General features: G+C 40.8%; 2 protein-coding genes across 6 annotated transcripts in view; one reads left to right on the top strand and one right to left on the bottom strand.

Moving 5' to 3' along the window:
* The window catches only part of LOC126924390 (putative aminopeptidase W07G4.4), a 213,603-nt gene that overhangs the window by 83,882 nt on the left and 110,301 nt on the right, over positions 1 to 19,420 (bottom strand). The gene's annotated exons all lie outside the window — the stretch shown is intronic.
* The window catches only part of LOC126924393 (alpha-2B adrenergic receptor-like), a 127,378-nt gene that overhangs the window by 5,228 nt on the left and 102,730 nt on the right, over positions 1 to 19,420 (top strand). The window lies entirely within an intron of this gene.

The following is a 19,420-nucleotide window of genomic DNA, read 5'->3' on the forward strand; positions in this document are numbered from 1 at the left end:
CACAAAACGTTCTGCAAGATTGCAACTCTATCCCCCGATACTTTGTGCGCGTTACTGCTGACTTCTCTACAATTCCATCGTGTTTCTCTCTTTTTTTCGCCATCTCAATTTCTTCCTTTCATTTCTGACTTTCTCCGAAAACACGGTTCCATTGTGGCGCAACGAGTTCCACTTCCGCAGCCAGATCCAATCGAAGTTGCGGATCGAAACGCGAATTTTCGTCGACGTTTCGAGGAACCCAAAGGTTTATCGTTCCCGTTGATCACGTTGTTTCCCGCTAATTGGAAGGCTTCGCCGCTTCCTCGGTCGGTTGCGCGCTCGGTTTAATTAAGCCTCGCGCACTCGTGACTGGAACGCGAACTTTTTAACGGGGCGAATTTTCAGAAACGAGCCACGCAACTCAAAACCAGTCGGCCGCTATTAATACGCGCAATCGAACCTCGCGAGGCTACCTGTTGTTGCCGGCTGCAACGATGACTCGGCCAATTCTGGCTTCGTAATGTTAATAACCTTTGAGATCTAACGACGGGAAAAAGGTTTCGTATTTCCTGGCTTGTTAACCATCTACCAAGCAATTTTGCCTTTTGTTCTCTTAACAACCTGCCCAAGGCGTCGAGTTACGTTCGTTTAAATTTCGAAACCTCAATCTCATCACAATTATAGAAAAATTGTTTTAAAATCCTACATCACTTTTTTATAGTCTTTTACTTAAACAATTATCGAGAAATGTGACAATTATAGACGAGGAAGCTATTTAATTTAATAATCATTATAATATCGAATATATGAATATATGAATTTTTATAGTTTATATTCCAAATGCAATAATAATAACGTGCCAATGATTTTAATTTCCCGATACTCGTTCAGTGTTACCTCTTCTGTCTTTGTACCTATAAAAGGGAGCGTATGTTACTATGCGTTTGAAAGTTAACGTTATATTATCCTCAACTAGTACAACTTTTCGTTGAGATCAGTCGGTTCTCTATAGAACTTGTTACAAGTTTCTTCGAGCAGACATCGAGAGAAAGCGAAAAAGTCGCGTTGTAACCGAAGTTATCGCCTGTGGTGTTCAAAGGAAGCGTATCGTGACGGGGCGAGTCATTAGATACACGCGAATCACGAACCAACGTTCGTGAATTTCGCGCGGCTTGAAGGATGAATAAGCGAAGTTGGTATGACTGAAGAGAGTGTAATAGGAGGAGCAGGTAGATGAAATCGGGTGACAGGGAACAGGACGCCGCGCGACGCGGAATCAAGGGGCTAAGCTTATCGGGCTAAGCCGCGCGTGTTGACTGAAGTCGGCATTAAGTTCGCGCGATACGGTCGAGTCTCTCTCGTGTAAAATCCGGCTCGCGCGCCATTAAGCGGCCGTACGGCGCCACGAGTACATGTAATGCAAGAACACCGTTCTGTGTCGCGGATCTGATCATATCTTATTAAGACAATTTTGTTCTTCTGTTGATTCTATTAGCAGACTTGTAGCCTGTCATACGTTCTCTTTACGAAATATCAGATGTTTCCTGAAAGATAGACGAGGTATTGGCTGTCTTGAACGATAATTATATCGTGATGTAATAATGATATTATCGTGGTGTCATGGCATTGTATATCGAATATAGAGACTGATGATACGATTGGATTTACGATAGCTGAATGACAAAATGCTTTTCTTTTCATGTAAAATTTATGAGATTTAACTTTAAGAGATTTAAATTTACGATCGCCTTTGTGCACAAACGCTGATCTCTTCAATTATAATCTCGTAGCGCTGGTTTGAAATTTTTCTACCCACTCGGCTCTGCGCGATAGATTATTGCTACTTCCACCGGTATAAGGGGTGGAATGGCTTGGTCCCGTGAGGGAAGTTCTCAACTACGAATGCTTAACGAAATGGCAAAGAAGGGAACAGAATTAAGCGGCAAAAGCAACCAGGCGAACGCGCTGTCAGAGCGCACGGAAGCGGAAGAACGGGAAACGCCGAGACTTTTGCCCGTTTCCGTCGCTTTTTTCCTCCCGGTTCAGCAAAGGCTGGCAAGCTAATCGCGTTAAAAGATTGAAGCGCAATCCTTCGTCCCTCTCTTCGGCCGTCTTCTATCAGCAAGTATTTGTCTCTGTTCATTTGTCACCGCTCCGTGGAGATTCAACGACGAGCGGCACGGTGGTCGCGAGATTGTCAGCTTCGTAATAGCGGTTCTACCGCGAGCCACCGTTGAATCACGCCGGAGAAAAATACCGGCACAGTCTTGAGGAAGATTCATTTCCGTTTCTTTCTCACCCTCCGTCCTCGACGATTCTCCAGAATCCTCGCAGATACGAAATTAGCACGGTACGATTGTGCGAATATCGCTTAGAAACGTCTTTTTACCGATAACTGGCGCCAAGAATGGTTAGCATCTTCTTTTTCCGAGCCTAATATCGCATTTTGCAAGAGCTCTAGTCTGTTATAGAGAGAATCGTTGGAATAAAAAAGCCAGCGTCGTAGTTCAGGTGGCGCCTTTCAGAGAATTTTCGACCTAGCTGTGGTCTAGCAGACGCTGGTCTAGCGAATAGAATCGTCTCAAAAGATGGCCAACTTGCCAAATAGCGAAACAAGAAGGAGACACTGGTATTATAGCATTGGCAAAAACGAGACGTTATCGCGTAATGCAATTACAAGAGCGGTTTATCTTCGAAGAACGAGAACAGGTTTCGATAAAAAGTGGAATTCACTGTTTACCGGGTCTTTTCGTTTACAAGACCCGCGACAAAGAGGTAGGTGGTTATAAAGCGCTTCACAAAGCTCGTCAAGGAAAGCTGAAGCCGGAACTTAAAAGGGTGGCAGGCTTCTGGTCGCCGGAATTTGTGCTCGATTAAAGTGTTTCGAACATAAAAGCGCGTTGCCGCGATTCATCCGTAAAGTCTCTTAACTATCAACTTTTCAAGGAGTGGAAATAAAGTTGAAAGTATCGTTTCACCTCGACCCCTGTTACATCGTTCATTAGTTCGTAATTAACGGACTTTTTATGGCCTTTGAAACATTCGTAGAATTTATAACGATCCACAGCTTGATACTTTCGTTGGTCAGTCGAAGTAGGCGATGAGTTCGAGCAAAAAATAAGATACAAGCTATGAATTATTTTCCGACAGAGGAATAAATCGGAGATTTTAAGAAGAAGGGGGAATGTTCCTTTAGGGATTAGGATTTATTGTGTCTTCTTACAATTGATCCTTTACGGAACGTGCATTAAATAGTAGTCGTTTCCCTAAGAAACTTCACGAAAACAGTGTGCAAAGCAAGAGCTAAGAAGATTCAAGAGCTTACAGCCTCTTTAAGAAATTAGATCTACGACTGAAACTACAGACCTGTTTCCAAATCCAACCACTCTTCTCGTTTTCGACAGTTTATCAAACAACTGTACGTGTACAAGGTGTTTCAAGAGTGTAGATTAATCAAATAGGCGATGACGGGAGGAGCATCTTTTGCATTACGAGCTATAGAAATCTAGTTATCGATTGATATACTCAAAAGTCAAACTGACCAATTCCATTTTTGGTATATCTTTTAATTTCTCTGCATACGGCCAGTATTCAGCTTCCATAAATTTTATTCGTCACACGTGGATAGCATAAACGTAGATTTTAAAAAGTACTATTTGTAAAATCACGATTTTTCTCTGCTTTTTTCTCACATGCAATTGATTAATGTTACTTCTAATTAATTTATATCTCGTGAATACTCGCCAATAGATAGCCATTTTCTATATTGCATAATTTGAGAGTTCTGTCGCTATAATGAAAAGCAATCGGACCTGTCACGTGAATATATTTTCTTAAACAAGAAGTGCTCCTTTAATCATTCAGCCTATTATCCCCCACTTCATTGAGATATACTTTGGAAACACCACGTACATTCTACGTCTATTCATCACTTGGTCGAGGCAACCTCGCTTCTTCTATCTTGTCACGAAATGCGTTTTCGGATGCTGACGCGACGTGGAAACCTTCAAACGACTTCGTTTCGTTCTCGCGAAGTAATCGCGGCATGGTACGTTTCGAAGGGTTTGTTAAGCAGCTCGGATAAATAGCGGACCAGACATTTGTTTAAGTTTCGCAACAGCCTCTCGGGTACGGACGTGCTTCAATCTCCTAATGCGCTTAAGTTCACGCCTGGCGCACGGAAGTTGCATCTCTGGGGTGCATTATCTGTTACAAGTTCTAATAAATTTCTACCGAGACTCCGGTTTCTTCTCCCCATCCCTCTCAGCGAGACGTGACAGTAAGTCGATTTCGTTCGGGGAATTTCGAATTAACCCTGGCCAAGAGCTATCGGGTAATGAAATGGAAATCCTTTCGCGGCCATTTCGAGTCTCGCCGTCTTCGCGAGCAATGGAAATGTTAATCAAAGCGTTAGTGAGTTTTTACGACTGAAGTCGTAGCTACTAATTCGGCGAAAAGGCGCAACGAATTTCGTGATACTAAAAATGAAAAATGCAGGAAGGTCGTCAAAAAACTGATCAAGAAATCACGTTGGATCGAACGGAGTCTGATAATCAACGTGGCGTTTCTTTCAGCAAAAGTCATCGCGAAAATTGCAGCAACGACCTAAAACTATGTATTCGTACCATTGATAATAAAAGAATTATTATCAATAAAAAACCTTTTTTACTGGCAAAGGGAAATTCTAATCCTAAAAATATTACCACCGAGAAGATGCTGGCAGATGATGGAGGGTTTAAAAAATGTAGGCTCTTCGAATTTTACTACTGGACTTCACTTCGAAAGGCTTTCTCCGGAAAATGGTGCATCCAGTCGAGAGCTCCGAGAAGACGATACGACATTCCTCGAAGGATTCTCGCCTATGATGGGTTCACTTTGAAGTGTGCACGTGATTGCTCCAGAGGCAGGACAGAGCTCGCGTCAATGTTCGAAAGAAAATGCTTGGCTGTGCACGATTTACAATGAAATTTGCAAAGGTGCAAAAACGCCACGCTCGAGCGTATTGCAGCGTTGGATTGACGGGTTGAAGGAGTTGCAGCTCGCTCGGGCGAGAAATGCGAAGAACTCGAAGCTTCTGACAGTGGCCTTTGCCTTTCTCGCTAAAGCGTTCATGCAACAATGCTGGAAATTGTATTTTCCTTGAAATTTACCGAATCCCCCATGGAGACAGTTACGCTGTTCGAAACAAAAACTAATTTCTTCGCGTCCATTGATCGAATTACCCAAATTACGAAGCAACTTGCCGCTAAATTCCTCTTCGTTCGACAGCCTTGACTTTTAACTGTATTTAACTGCAATTAAAAAAGGTAAACAGAAAACCTGTCAAATTGGTTTTCCTTTGTGAAAAGTCATTATACTAGAATAAGAAAATTAGCGTAAAATAAGAAACGAAAATTCGATGGACTCAAAGGGCCAACAGCATCAAAGGCAATGCCACGTCGACAAAGCGAATCGACGTGAATCCACGATTGTTTCCATCGAACTGGAAACGATTTCCATTGACGTGGTAAACGCAGCACGATCGCACGTGTCGCGTAGAGACGATACAGCGGCGACTGCATCGGCGAAGCCATTTGGTCGGCGTGTCTATACGAGCTATGTTGTCAACTATAAATATATCGCGCGACAACAATATAATGTGGTCATAAATTAAACCTTTAAGCTGGGATATCCATTAACATAATCGAACCGAAGGTCGCAAATGTTTCGTAAAAGCCATTTGTATCTTTGGCTATAACAATTATCTGCAAAACTAACGTTCTGCCCATAATTTTTTATTAAATCCATACGACGATAAGACTCAGTCTTTAATAACAGTTGAATGTCTGCTGGAATAAGGAAGCAACTCCCACTTCCAGTATTTTAAATAAATATCCACCCGTCCTTTAAAATTCATTCGTTGGACCCTTTCAGACTAGTTTCTCCTTGCCTTTTCTCTTTCTTTTCTCCCTTTTTCGACCGATTGATTTGCCCTGAAATCACGAAACTGACGAAACCGCGGTTCTATAAGCAAGATGCTAAAAGATTCATTCCCAGAATTCAACGATACTTACGACGTGCATTTCGACTACGCTAGGAGGTCGAAATAAAATTTCCGAGTACTCAGACCGCCCCGATGCACGAACCCAATTTTCCCTGGCACATCGTCGAGACTCAACGATACCTCGCAAGATTTACCGGCTCTGCTGTTCGTTTTACTGTCGCAAATGTTTTCCTACTTTTTATCTTGGTCTCCCGCTATAAAAATTTGTTTCATTTAAGACTCTGTTTTAATATGGCTATTATCTCGACTTATTTTCACGCATAGAACAATCTCCTATCGGTTACTCGCCTTTGTTCAGTTCGAAATTTGTCAAGTTTTAAGTATACCTATTTGGCAATATTTCAAACTCTATTTTCCGAAAAACGAAGCGTTATATAGAAACATTTTATTCTATATTTTCAATTTGTTTTTTCATATAGAATCATTTTCCTGTCGATTGTATCATCGATACTGGGACACCCTGTATACTTAGGACGCGGTGACGTAGAAATGAAAGAAAATTCGAGAAGCGATAGCTGCGAGAGATCGTAGCGGTATGCATCGAGAGTTCTTTCTCATACGATTTCCTACTACCTCGTAATCTCTCGATATCCCGCGTATTTTCACTCTCACGTTTCATCGAGTGTCAGGATTTGAGTTTATTGGCAGTAGAAACGATTGATTCTAAGAGCTTCGCGTGCGTTCGTCCTTGAGAATAGTACTGGCTTCTGAATTAGAAAATCCGATTCATTTAATTGTCCAGCACCCTCGTACGGATTTTTCCTGAACCCGGAGACTTTTGGTATAAAAATTCGTAATTTGTAATACAAATAGGAAAGGCTGTATTTCATATACATCAAATTATTGAAATGGGTATAGACCGTTAAAATATGTTTTGTATCAAGAGAGATCTAAACGAACAAAATTTCCGATACTACAATGTAATCTGAAATATGAAAATTGAAAACTAGCAAAGGAAGCGTTCTCGGCAAAAGAACGATGGTGCTCCTAAACATTTTTCTGCAATTTTTGGATTATTTATAGCAACGAGTGAAACCAATAGGAACATTATCTCGCAAAATTTAACGATGGGCAGCATCGTGATAGTCGTGTTTTTCCAGATATCAGCGAAACACTGCGATCGGCTTTCCTCTACAGAGTGTATTTCGATAACGAGCTCGCAAAAGTATCGTCTCCGATTCCAGGCGGCAAGTTGCTGCTAACGAAATGCACAATGCACGCCGCTTGTTCGAAGCGTATCTTAGAGGCACGAATTTCTCCTTTTTTCTATTCTCTCAAACGTCGTTCCAAGGAACTCGCGATCTTTTCTGACGCTTATGATCAAATATATTTGAAACATCGTATACGGCCACGTACAAAGTTTTTTCTCCAAATAGATTTTTTTCCTTTATATGGATAAAATGAGAAATTTTCTCGCCAGAATTTAATTGTCCCGTTTTGAATTTTCCATTATAAATACACCATGAACGTGCTATTCAATTGTCTTATGAGATTCATCATATCTAAGGAACCGTATAACATGGAAATTCCAACTGGTTACGAATGCTCTGCAGGAGCTACTTCGTCTCTTCGTACTGTTTTACGGCGAAATCTCATAACGCAGTCGGATAACGCGCGGCCATGACCCGTGGCGAAATTTTTTTGCGGATCTCGGGCTGTTTCTATGCAATGCTACGTTGATGTGTGGTTATCGCAATTATGATAACGTAATTCATTTCCGAGCGCCGAGTGTAGTCACGTTCACAGGTTTAAAGCGTAACGTTTGTACCGCCAGTTATTTATTACCGTTCTTTTTCTAACGCTCAAGATGAACGGTTTACTGGATAAACGTTTTTTCGGGCCTGTGCTTGTCGAATGATATTTCTCGCGAGAAGTTATTACTGCGCCGGAGTGAACCGAATAACTGGCAGAATTTTGTAAAATCCTTTATCATCGTGGCTTTAAATTGCAGAATGATGAAAACGTCCGTAGAGTATTCAACTGACATGGACGTTTGAGACCAACGAAAAATTCCAGTTTCGTAGTAGGAATTTTTACGGGGCTTTTACGGTCGAAAGATCTTGTTTAGATCTGCCGTCTGTTGTAGGCGCATCGTCGACAAACATCGCGGTTTGACCATGAGTTTTCACTCGCCCAAAGCTGACTGACGTGGAATGATCGAACGTTGACACAGATCGGTGAAAAAGCGAGCGTTGCGATCGAAGACACGGATTAACGGCCGTCGCGGCGACGATTGCTCTACAACCACGACTGCGGCTGCCCGATTAGGCATGATAAATCCGACATGCCCTTGTGTGCCTTGGTGAACCATAGACCGCACTAGACCTCCGGTAATAAAGCTGGCCTGGATTAATTGGACATCCTACTGCTAACGCCTCCTTACACGTAGTCTACCAGTCTAATTGGAAATTGGAAAACTTCTTTCAGTTGTTTCAAATGTTTGTCCAAACATTCTACTTCTTCGAATATGACCAAAAATGTAATTTCACAAGCGATTGCGTATGATACAGTAGAGAAATTGGTAAATATTTCGGAATTTTATTTTAACATTCTTCCATACGTCTGTAACAATGAAAGAAATTAAGATCGAGCACAAAGAACTCAGTATGCTTGTTGAAAAATTATATCAGCTTGCATGGTATTAATAATATTCCGATAGTTAACTAGTTACATGATACGAGTCTAGTCAGACAGTTTTTTTTAATTTATTAAATTTTTCGTTAAATTAAATAACTCCTCGAATTAATCCTAACCACCGTGTTTCCTACTGCATCTTGCGTGTACGCGTTCCCTTTAAAGCAAATGCCACTCGTTCGAAAACATCGAGCTCGAGCTTAAACAAATCGGTTCTCATAGCGACGGCGCAAGGAAAGGATCGACGAACTTTTCAGTGTGAAAGTGATTTGCCTGATCGGTTGACGATCGAATAAGCGCAGAGATGAGAAATTCCGATGAAACCGGTTGGTTCGTGGACGGGGAGTCGAGCAGACGGACCACAGCCCAGCAAACTCATTTCGCTGCGACAAGTTGGTTCGTTTATCCGCAAACTATTCATCCTCGTCGAAAATTGTCGGTTACACCTTCTCTATTCCGCTGCGTGGATATACCGAGGTAACCGAGGAAGGACCCATTGATACATTTAATCACGTCGAATCAACACCTTGACTGAATTAGATCGGCGGGTTGTCTGGAAATTACAGGTAACGAGGAGAGACCGTCGATCCGACCGATACGCCGGAAGAAACGATGAGTCCTGGCCTCGAAATCGATTGGATAATTACGTAGAACGGCTGCCTTAATCGAGAGGCTCGAGTAAACCACGTCGAAAACGACTGGCCGAAGGCTGAAAGGGTGAAAATCGACGTCGTGCTACTGGCATACAGCTTTGTTCGCGATTCTTGCAACTTCCTCTTACTCGCTCGATTTACCCTGCTTCGGGTGGTCTGCTTGTGTAGATTTTCGTACTAGGTTGGTGTATGCGAAGCTACGCTTAATTTCTTTAAAATATTGCACCAGATATTTATTGATCAAAGCAATTTCCATATGATTCAGCGCACTTCTCCAACAAGTAATTAATCATTTTCGATTTATAAAAATTTTTACCTCTGCGATTGAAAAATTTTTAAAACGACGATATCAAGGTGTTTTTCAAAATAATTTATGTAGTCCATTATTAGTTTTTCAAATTCAAACTTCAGATATATTTATTGCTGATAGAAAATCATCAGAATTCTTACCTCTGCGATTGAAAAATTCTTAAAACGACGATATCAAGGTGTTTTTCAAAATAATTTATGTAGTCCATTATTAGTTTTTCAAATTCAAACTTCAGATATATTTATTGCTGATAGAAAATCATCAGAATTAAATAAAATATTCTTCCAATGAACTCTGATGTGTTAAAAATATCTTTTTGCAAAAGCTGGTTAAATAGATCTGCATTTTTCCTATTGAAAAATTCCAATTCATTCGAGGTACCGGAACGTCGCCTTCGCTGCAGAATTTTAAATTTATTTCCTGAATTTCATGAATTTCAACCCTCAAAGACAGTCCCATCGGACCGTCTCGTATTTATTCTATCCTACGCCTGGTCGTAGAAATTCGATTTTTTCGTTTCGATTTTCGAAACATCTCCTATTCCGCTATTACAATATCCTCTACGTTTCGACGTGTCGTTCGTTCATTCCTGACACTCGCTCACGAATATTCAGCTTCCATCCGACATTTCCATTTCCTCCGTTTCTTTTCTTTTAACCACAATCTGCACGCCGTAGTTTTAATGGGATATCTTCATCTATTTAATTTTCCCTTCTTTTAACCAACGGCATTCCATTTTTCATATTCGTCGACCTTTAACTTGAAAACTAAACCAATTAACACGCTATTACAGGATATTATGCACAGTATTTCGTTCATCTTGGATGCCTAGATACAAAACATCGATTGTCAAAACATCTATTAAAGGAACTATCGTGGAAAATCGAGGTACGATCTTCAGAGGAATTGACATTGAACAAAATTTGTTATATTTATCTTCAAAAAATCGTGTTCCTGTGTCTAATATTAATAAAACAGCTAGAAAGACTGAGATTCTCATTAAGTTCTATTATATCCTATTATTAGCTACTTTCATCGACAGAAAAAATCGTGTCAAGGAAAAAGTTAATTGGTTTGGAACAGCGAATGCTGTGATTCAAGCCTTTCTTACTTCAAGCACATTTTTTCGAGTTTTCAGGGTTCTTGATATTTTTTAAGCGAAGAAATAGTTTAAAAGATATTTTAATTTTAATCGTGTAAAATGTATTACACGTGAAATTCTGCGTCCTATGTACATATTACGTTACGTGAAGGATGATTAAGCGCGATATTAATTATCCGTGGAATGTCGCGCAGTATGGAGCGAGCAAATCGAGTAACGAATACCTCGCGTCGTTCGTAATCCGAAGAATATCGATACAGATCCCTCCAGGCGTTCTAATAATTCGATGGATCAGCACGAAAATTTCATCACGGCGTCGAAGCTTTCGATGCAACATCTAATAAGATGGAGTCGCGAAAAGCTCCGCGGGGAATGTCAGGATCCTCGGAGGTGTGGATGCTAGCAAGAGGTAAATAATTCTGCGCGTAATGCTGCTTGAGATGTATGCTTACGCGGGATCAATGCGAATGGGGGAACTTGGAAGTTTGCTGTCCGGGATTCGAGCCCCGATTTACTCTAATATGAGCGAACACGGGTAAGCTTTCGTTGATACTCTCATTCTCTGTCCTCTTTCACACGCTCCTCCTCATCGTACTTCGTCAATTTCTTTTCAGCTTGATATCCTTTAATCTCGATACAATAGCTTGATGCTTATCTTCGTAGGAGATTTGCGCGAGAAACGGAGAATTCAACGAAAATCTGGATAGTTCGGACGATGAGAGTCTGGAAAGCTCGTTGCTCTCGAGAAGCTCTTCTCGACGGCCGTTTGACCGGCGTACAAAACCGCGGATTCATTTTAATCGCCCCTTAATTGAAACGTACAGGCGCAAAAGGCTAGCAGAGGCTCGCGAGGGCGAGTTAACTTTCGTGGACGAGCGTGACTAACTACAAAACTGACCCCAAGAAGGAGTTAGCTTTGAGTTCGGGTTAGCTTTGATCCGATAAAAGACTCGGCCAGTTAAGATTCAGAATGTCGATGTCGGCGGCGTTTCCTTTAGACTCGTGTAAATGTTATCCGGTTTAATAAGAATCTTCCGGAATATGCAATAGCGTCGCTGTTGCTCCTGTCTCATTAAGGATTCTTTTGTCCGCCACAGTTTAACACAAACCCGTTCCGACGAGTCTAAGTACGAAATAAAAGTTCTCGTTTTCCTCGACAAACATTTGTCTTTCCCCTTTTATCTGAAAAATAGCTTCATTCCATTAATTTTCCTGTTGACACTCGATCTGTTGCTGTGAATTGTCCGAGGAACGATGATCAATGACAAAGACACGAATGACGATGTCATTTTGCAATTTTGGCATAATATATTCACAAAAGCTGTCTATAAGCGCGTGGTATATTTTCGTGAGTCCGTACATATGCTCGCCACTGTACAACTATCAAAGCTCACATCGTTATTACTATTTCAAGAAATCTGAACGAAGTTACGTCATTCTCTTGCATCGAATCTAAATTTGACAAAGAAGTTAGCCGGTGCGTTCATGGACAAGAGTAATATGAAACATTAAATCGCGCGAAATACAGCGGCGCCTGTAGTTCCTGGACCACTTTGTCTCACTCGCGTTGCATAACCATAACCTAAAATTCTCAATTTCAATAAAGCTTCTTTCGTAGGTCAACAAACGCGTTTCCATTACATTGAAGGGACGATTCATCCGCGGTCGATTAATTTCTTCCAAATAAACTCCGGGTGTGGAAACGAATGGCTCCGTAAGCGAGCTTCCATTAATCGCGCCACTTTAGAGCGGCGCGCCGCCTGGTCTCGCGGATGCATCTTGCTCCGGCAATTTGCTGGCCAGCAGATCCGTTTGTCTTCATTTAATCGGCCACCTTATTTGTCTTGATTCAGTTTTCTTCGATCAATTAGCTCGCGAGGCAGCTCACGTTTGGAATTCAAAGCCGAGGAAGGATCTCTTTTGTCCGATCAAGCAGGACGAACGGCGTCGAGCAAGAGTGAGTGTTAAGAAATCGTGAATCCTTTCTCTGCTCTTGTTCGCCCGCTTTTGTTCTTGTTTAATGGAAATTTGTTAGATGGAACAGTATTAATGTTATTTTGGTGGATTTCCACTACGAGTATACAAATGTCATTGAGCTGTATAAAGTAGTAGAAAAGTAACGACCGAAAGAAATTTTCCTACCTTTTTGTGGGTTCGACAGATATAGAGTCGTTCTTCTTTGGAAAGCTCTTCTATATATTGACGTAAGCATTTGCTTTTCTTCTGGAATATAAATTTGCTTCATAAACGCATGGATTCGTCCTACTTTTTTCCGTTAGTCGAAAAACAATTCTCGATTGCAGGATGGTGAAGTGCCATGATATTGGTTTTAAGGGAACAATCGTGTCCGGGTTGAGCATCCGGTTAGAACTTCCGAGTTGAGTCATCAGTTTGATCAGCCAAGCGAAACAGTATAAACGGAAACACTAGGGCCTGAAACCCTCAGTTCCAGGTCTGCCGTGAAGAAGTACACCGCAGTGTCTACGAAACGTTCGCGTAAAGTGTAATTCCAAAGTGCGAGTGCAAAGTGCAAGTGCAAAGTGCAAACACGATTGTTCCCGAGAAACCAATATTACGGCAATTCTACGTATGCTTTATCATCTTCGAGAAACGTAGTTTCGTTTTCGAAGACGAAACGAGAGTGGCGAATGAAGATATTGATGGAACGATGCTTATAACAAGATTAATAATTTTCATGGATACAGAGCTTCGAATATTAAGTGGAAACGTAAGAAACGCATAATCAATGGAAGCTTAGAAAAGACAAAATAATCATCACCCACGAATGGTAATCTTTTATGTTCAATAGCTCGTACTATTCAACGTTATTCATACCCATCCAAGAAGGTTCTATAACGCTGCTACTAGTAGAAACAGCACCGATAATTCACCCAGTGTCTTGCACGAAAGGAATAACAAATCGCTTCACCGTTCGCCAAAGTATACTCCCACAATTCGAGTATCTGCAAGGAATAAAGCGATTTCGCGTGTACCCCACACTTTTCTCGCACCACGGCCATTCTCCGGCCCTTTTTGTTATGCTAATCGAGGAAACGATTGCGATGATAAAACGACTTAACTTCCTTTGATATCTGTTTCAGATTTATAGAGATGTGCGTTAGTCTGGATAGTAACGTATCATTCTACTGTAATATTAGAACTACCAAACTTACTAAACCGACGTGTTTCAATTTTCCTTTTCATATACAACTAATTTTTTAGTTTTCAATTATATACACGTATCTATCTTAAGATATAATTAAACGTAGTTCGTAAAAGTCAAAGTGGATATTAATTTCATTAATTAATTATACGTATAAACAATCAACTATTTACTATATCAATATTTATAACGTTCGTAGTATTAAGTTAATCTTCACTTTTATTGGGAAACGTGATTGTACGTATCCATGTGTGTATATGCGTATACATACGTATGTATGTATATGTTCCAATAGTAACTGAACGCGAACGTTTCAAAATTTGTTTAATCGAACATTCTAACTATCAATTTCGAACAATTTTACCATCCGCTGCAAATAAAACCACGTACTACATACGTAGTTTTATATAAACCACTCGTGTTGTCAAACTCTCGTGTTGTCCAAATTTTGGACTCGACTGACGTCAATGTAGTATTGCGTCATTCGAAAATTGCGAAGTCAGAAGAAACCGAAATACCCCGTCGTTTATTTCCTGCGGCACCTCTTGGCCAGGAACTGGTGGCGAATCGGCCAATCGGCATGGCCTGGGTCACAAATTAAATCGATACGCACCCGCGTTAAGTCGCCCCGCCGGCCGAGTGCCAGTAGTCAGATCGAGGTCGAGTCGGACGGTGAGAAACGCGCAGATAGATGCCTTTGTCAACACCCGGTGACCGCCTATCAAAAGGCTAAATCACGTCAGCGGATGCTGGCTAGGTTGATAAAAGAAGCAAACTTGAAACCACCGTGAGAGAACAGGAAACGTAGAAAGCGAAGGGTGGAATTCAGTGGATACCGACGGCGTGTCTTCCCTTTTCTTCTCGGGTTTCTTTCACCCGCTGCTTTTAACCGCTTCAGTCACGACAGTCTTATTTAGGTTCAACTTCAATCTTCCCAGAAAGTTTTGGAATAATTTCTCGAGAGTAAAGCAACACTAATGTGCGTGGATTTCTAGATTTGTTCCTTTTTCCTGTTAGCATAGGAATGTCAGACAGGCTTTTATTCAGTAAAACGATATCTCAAGTTTTTATTCAGTGAAACAATATCTCCAGCAACGAAATCGAATAACGAGAATTTATTCGGACATGATGATTCAGTTATCAGATGCCACTCCAAGGATGATCCATCTGCCACTATGAATTATTATTTTTATTTAGAAGAAAAAATCGCTCTGCCGTCAAATATCGCACGCGAAGCATCTAATTGAATCTTTGAAGCCCGATGAAGTTTGAAGTTCGACGGACTTTACAGGGAGACGATCTTAACTTCCGGGGGCATGTTTTATGACGCGACACGTTTAAAAGGAAATTTCTGACTATCGACCGGAAGGAAACATGGAGGTGAGTAACCATCATAGACGAGGCAGGGGTTGATGGGGACCGCACTGAAACTTTTCACGGAACGATCTTTACGGCGAAAGTTCCGCGTTTCTTTTCCGAATTACATTACGGATGATCAGCATACCCTTTCGTACTATCGAGAATAAGAATCTGTCATGGAAACAAGCTGCAATCTATTATAACTGCATAGAATTTTTAGATATCATGTTAAGAAACAAGGGAGAATAAGTCATTGAAACAATTTGCAAAATAGACAAGCAAGTTAAAAGACGGACAAAAATATAATATGAGAACAATAAGTATTCGTGTAGTTTCTATTTTATATAATTTACAACAGATTTTATAATACAAATACCATCGCTTTTTAAATATGATTGCGATACGTGGCTGATTATTAATGTTTTGTACACTGATATCAGTGTATTCAGTAACGTTGAGAAAGTTGTAGAGTTGATTAAATCGATCGCCCATAAATGGATAGAAAATGTGAGGAACTACGATAAAAGAAAGAAAAATTAATATTAATTCATATGATCGATGTGAAGGTCTACTTTGTAATTTATTATGTTAGTCGTGTAAAAAATTTGGCTGGTCATAGAAAAACCTCAATGTTCAATGTGCAAAAAGCGATTATATTAGAAGTATACATTTTCTAAAATAACTTGTTCTCAAAGAAATATCACCTCTGGAAATGAAGAAGCAGGGAGTATCGAGGGGGATAAGGAGCAAATTGCGAAAACATGACGTATAAGGGACGCGAAACTGCGAACGTGCGCCGCGTAAAATTTACGTTTGTTCCACTAGCGATACGTGGGTGGGTAAATAACGCGGCGGCCTCGAATTTCAGTTTCCGGGTCGCGGTATCGGCGACACGTTCGCGTCGCGCTTTTACTCTGGAGGACAGTAATCGGGTGCACGCGTGAAAAACAATTGAACCGGCGCGGCGTCTGTGTCGGCGGAGGCTGCATGCAAAGCGCGTCATTCGGGCTATTAATCGTCCGACCGGTGACGGTGCAATTATATTTTCCACTTTGCTAGGCGCGACTTCTTCCTGCGCGGGTAAATGCCGCTTTCCTGTTGCTCAATTTGTTATCTTTCTTCTCCGTTACAATTTCTTCCCTTGTGCGAACTTTAATAGAGTAGCAAATTTGATGTTACGTTTTGCTGATTTTTTGGAGAAGCAGACGAAAGGGAGAAGGGGAAGGGTGAAGGGAAGGGACAAAGAAAAGAGGAAATGCAGAAAAGAGGAACAGATGGATCGTGCTTTTAATTTATGCTATGTATGAACAAATTCATAAATTATTTAACAGAAAAGAGTATTAACTTTCAAGTAATTAACTCGGCTATAACTGCAGTAAATTTTAATTAATTCCACGCAGATGACGGCAGATCTGTTAGACAGGTGCAAATTCTTTTTAGAAATATTTTTGAACAATCACATTGTACAGCTCGCAAACGAAGAATAGCTTCGCGTGACATATTAATGCGTATATATTTTCGGATCGGACTGGACATAAACGTATATCATGTGTATTTTTGGATATTTCGTCGAACGTCAGACATTTCTATATGTCGAACATAATTAATATTGCTTATGATTATTTCTGTAAACAAAGAATTCCCACTACTTTTTATAATTAATGTCCATTTATTTAGTTATTGTGTTAGTTTATTTATCTGTGCATGTTTTATATTTCTTCCACAATGGATGTATCTCTCAATTTGTCTTAAGAGAATATATTTGTCACATTGATAGTTGCGGATTATATCCATTTTATTAATAAAGGATTTTTGTAAACATTTTAAGAAAATAAAACATGTATGTTTGTATACTTTTTATACAAAAATTGGCATTGGAGCAGAAGGAGATTGAAGTCTCAGATGTAACGTGATCTATAACCAAATTATTAGAACCACTGGTTTCACAGGATTAAGGTCAAGCAATGTTAATAACCTGCCGAGGACAGCTACGACATCTTCTTCACCGTTACTCTCAAGTGAAAAATCTGCGTCCGCGGAATATTCACACAATTTCGAGATAAACGTAACTCGGAAAGAAGACGCTTCGCCGGTCATGGATTAATGAAATTTAATTACGGCTGCGGGTATTGTCCCGTAATTACTCGTATCCGAAACATAATTAAAGGTGAATGCAGGCAGACACGGTGCGATCCTTCGCATCGTGACTCCATTTCCGGCCCGGGTATTTACTGTGTCCTCGTAAAGGGACCTTCTCCGCTCCCAAAGTAGCAAACCAAATAAGAAACGACAACAACCGCAAAACAACTAAAGAATAGATAGGAGAAGTAAAAATCAACAAAAAAAAAAAAAAAAAACAGAAGGTCGATAAAAAATGTTGAAGAAGCGTTGAAGAGCTGATATGGTAAAAAGGGTAATTAGTCAAAGAGTCAATGCTCGTCGTGTTTATTCGTACTATTCGTTACGATTATTATTTGCATATTGACTTCGTAAAGTGAAATTACCTTTAGGTGTTTTCAGAGCTACGCGTTACAGTATTTTCTATTCGTTAGCATATTTTTTCATGGTAAAATGAAACTTTTCATTCGTAAGTAAGTAAAGTCGAACAAAGAATAAAGTAAAAACACGGTGGTTTATTAGTGGTGGTACTTCTCAAAGCTCCTTCAAGCTTATATACAATTTTGATGGTTCGAAAATCGAAGTGGTATAAGCAAAGTTTCCAAGCAAGACGTTTGCCCTTTGAGGCTCGTTACAGGTGGCTTGGTTGCAGCTCTTTGTTCCGTCGGACCATCTTTGGTCCGTTTTTTCCTGCCTCGTGGCCACTGCATCCCCTTGCTTTTCCGGTGCAGCGGTTGCACATCTAAGCGCCGTATCTTTTTCTTTTTCGCTCAACGAGCTTCCAACGAGGCTCGGATAAGCCGTAATTCCCCGGCTTTCTTGGTGCGCGAACGACCAGCTCCACGCGGAATTACCGGCTGCAGTCGTGCATTTTCTTCGAGCCGACTCCTTCCATCCATTCGAGTCGCTCGGTTTTCACGATCACGCGGACACCGTTATTTGTACGGATTATTATTTATTTCGCGACCGCGGCTTAAGATGTTGAGTAACGAGGCAGCTTCGCTTTCAGGAAGAATTTCCTCCAGCGCCGGACAGAAAAATTGAGACTGTTCTTTCTAGTAGACCGCTGAGTAATTGAGGATTTAAATGATCGCGATACTTGGATTCTCCGGGTGATTTCTCTCTGTCGTTCCTCTTTACGCCATTCTTACCTAGTCGGATAACGCTTTCTAGACCCTGCATCGTCTCAAAATGTGGCTCTTTTCGAAGTAAGCTTTTCAACGACCCAATTTTCTGATGAATTTACCAGCACCTCGTGTCAGTTAATTACCAAGACAATTGTATGATACTTCCTCTCTCACTTGCGGCGAGCAAACTGATATTTTTGCAGAGAGACCAGTGAAATTACACAAAGTTCGCGTGGTTCTTGCGACTACAGTATTTATCGTGGCGCGACAGAAGCATAGCCCACGGGCTCTCGGGTAGAAACTGCGGAGGGGAAACGCGCTCTTTCGTCGACAGCGAACAATAATTTCCATTCCGAGAAAACGAGGAGAATGGCGTTAAACGAACGTGTTGTTAACCAGGACAAATACTCGCCAGGGTCGTGTACGTTTAATGCTAATTATCATATCGAGAATAGCCTAAGCCAGGCTGGGACCACCGTCAGGATTTACGTTATAACGTTTAGACCGGCATCTCCTGCGCTGATACACACGGGACTACCTTCCTTTGAATTATAATAATTTCAAGAGCCGGCCCCGAAATAGTTCCCAAGAGGGTGGCCGCGAATTAATCGTCCCTCGACATTATCTACGTTAGGCAATGACGTCTAATGACAGTCGGGACGCTCGTTCAATGGCCTTGTTCAGAGATCAGGAATGGCATAGGGGAGTCTTGATGCGTTAGCGTTTGATCACGAACACTCGTAGAAGTTACAATTTTGAAATGTTAGGATGCTATTAACTCTTTGATGCACAAAGTATTCTTTCATCTGCTAGGACAAATTTGTTCAATCGAATTTTTTCCTTAACAGAAACAGGTTTAGTGTATTTTTCCCAAACATATGTACATCTCCGCTCTCCGTGATTTTAATATATAGAATTAATAGTACTTATAA

The sequence above is a fragment of the Bombus affinis genome, chromosome 14 (assembly GCF_024516045.1).
Source record: "Bombus affinis isolate iyBomAffi1 chromosome 14, iyBomAffi1.2, whole genome shotgun sequence".
Lineage (NCBI taxonomy): Eukaryota > Metazoa > Arthropoda > Insecta > Hymenoptera > Apidae > Bombus > Bombus affinis.